Source organism: Dendroctonus ponderosae, unplaced genomic scaffold (assembly GCF_020466585.1).
Source record: "Dendroctonus ponderosae isolate FM_Combo_2020 unplaced genomic scaffold, Dpon_F_20191213v2 Dpon_F_20191213_1, whole genome shotgun sequence".
In the NCBI taxonomy this organism is placed as follows: domain Eukaryota; kingdom Metazoa; phylum Arthropoda; class Insecta; order Coleoptera; family Curculionidae; genus Dendroctonus; species Dendroctonus ponderosae.
The window spans coordinates 41,677,241-41,680,087 of NW_026017110.1; positions in this window are offsets into that span (position 1 = coordinate 41,677,241).

Below are 2,847 nucleotides of genomic sequence, written 5' to 3' on the forward strand. Positions count from 1 at the left end.
TGTATCACTCACGTTAACTTTAACGTGCATGTTATCCGTCAAACACGTTATGTGGCTCCAACTGGTGTGTTGTATCAGTAAAACCTTTATATTATAACAGGGGCACGCTATCGACGAACGTTATATGAAGAAATAGCGCTTCAGAATAACAGCATCAAATCACATGCCACTATCGAACTTAACGTAGGTAAAACCGTAGAAGTTAACTTCGGGGAATAAATAAATCAATTGTATTTAATCAGAGCGTAGTTTTGTCTTTTAGCTATAACTTGTTTTTAATTTAAAAGAAAAATATGTCTTTTGGTGGTCTCATAAGGTTAGCTTTATTAGAACAATTAGTGAATGGTCTTGAAAATAAACTTTATTTTTGTCCATAAACTCTACTAAATTTTGAAATTGTTTGCGGGTTGTTTTTTTTTTCTTCTGTATATGCTCCATTGAAAGTGTTTGAGAAGATAGGTCAAGAACAATAGCAAACGAAATTAAAAGCGAATGCAAATCATAAACAAAGACATGTAGGGTAGTAGGCAACCCAAATGGTCAAATCGAAAATGTTATCCTGAACTGTTAAGTTGCCATAACGTGTGGCCGTTAAAAGTAGCATTTATGATACAGCACAGGGCTGATTATCTACACATTTTAATAAGTCGTAGTTGACGGAGAACCTCTTCATTCAAAAATGACCGAAAACTTGTTTGTATTCACTAATGACTAATGATTATCTCTTGCAGCGGAAACTTTGATATAAAGAAAAATGGCGAGCATCGGATCAGAGTCATGCATATCTGGTTAAGCTGATTAAAACTTACTTCAGGTCCACAGCTGCAAACTTTGAGGCAATGGCGTCATGCAGATTGGAACTTCGCACACCGAAACTTGGAGCTAATAATTGACAATCGAACTTAACTGTTTTGATGTTGATAATAAACAAGTGGATTTCAGAATAACTGTCAAAGAATTTATTAACTAACGACAGACATATGCATAACATAGGGTGTAATAAAAATTATATCAGTTTTAAAAGGCACACATATAAAAAATTATATTCATTACAGTATTTACGATCTTTGGTGACTAATATTGGATGCGCGGGAACTATTCTCCTCATCGATTTAATTTATTCTTCCAGTACCTACAGTAGGCCTAGGTAACACTGTGTTGAATTGCGCTATTCAGTTGTTGCCGCTCTCTGAGTTAACGAGTTATAACTCATCGGTTAATGAGTTATTAGATAATTCATTTGTTAAAGCTTTACGAGACCCGATACTGGAATGTTCACATCTAAATAATAATCACATCTTAATGTATCATCGCAAATAGAACATGCATTGGTCATGCCAAAACTAGTTTTATTATTTAATAATCAAGTTATACAATAAAAGTTACAATAAAAATACCATTTTTAAATGTAATTTTGGTTAAAATAAAATTTTATTAAGTGCAACGAGCAACGTAAAAGATGTAAGAGGTATGAAAATTGCGTACTAATTCGGATGTGTTGACTCTTAATGAACGCGAATCCGCTAGAATATTTTAAGAGCAGCTTATGCTTCGCAAAGTTTTGCAAAAGTTATATAAAGTGCAAGTGATCAATTCACACGAAAATTCGTCAGTTATTTACCGATCATCGGCAAAGAAAATAAACTATGAGTGAGCCTTAGCAGCATTTTGAAATAGATCATTAACATTTTTTCTGAGTATCGTTTTATTACTTTATTCAAACAACTAAAAAAGTAACGTAAGGGTTTTCCCAGCAACAGAACTGAGTCCAAAGAAAGTCGATGAGTTTGCTTGAAAAATCGATCTCTTAATTTTTTTGCATAAAAGATTCAATTTGCCAGTATTTTACAGTAAAACGTTAGGAAAAACGCGGTTTTTCTGTTTAGAGACGGTGGTGTTTAGAAATATTGACTTAAAGTGAGTCTGCATTCCAGTATCCAAGGGTTTTCCAAATAAATGATTATAAACTTTCGACTTTTCAGTTCGGGGAAATATTTTTGGAGAAAGACCTAAAAATTATTATTAGGGTTTTGTCTATAATTCGAAGCTGCAAAAAAACATTTTTGCAAAGCGGTTAAGGAGGCGAGTGTTTAATAATTAAATTTTTCTAATAATTTCTCACAGAAAATACCTGAACGTTGCCAGTATTTTAAGTAAAATAAAAACATAATGCGATTTGTGGGTAGAAAGAATTACTTAATATAAAATGTGTTAAAACTGGAATGACCTGAAAATTTAAAGAAACTTTAGAAATCTTCAGAGCGATGAGGGCGGCAAATTTTCCCAATAATTTTTTGTAAACTTTTGCTCTGGTTATTTTTTTAAGACAGTTTTCGGTAAAAAAACTCAATAAAATTATTTAGTTTTTGTACCAAATTTGAAGCTCAAAAGGGTTTTGTAAAGTTCTGGCAAATCGATGAATGGGACGAATTTCGGCACTGAAAAAAGTGTTTTTAAAATAAAATGTATAAAAAAAATGTTTATAAATTTATCTTGTAAAAGTCTTTCGCGTAAAAGTCCTCCAGATCGTCAGTATTTTTGAAGTGAAACACAGTAAAAATACATTTTTTACAAATTCTACAGTCTTCAGAGGAATGGAGGTGACGAGCTTTCCAAATAATCTGTTATAAACTTTCGTTTATTCTGTTCGTTTTTTTATGGAAAATTGTTTGATTTTTGTTTTAAATTTGAAGCTGGAAAGGGATTTCAAAGCTTTTTACAAAGCGACGAGGGATTCCAAATTTGTTTCACGTTAGGATTGTCAGCATTTTTAATTGAAGCTTTAAAAAATCGAATATTTAGAAGAAAGAGTAACTTGGCTAAAACTGGAAAATTATGAAATTTGAA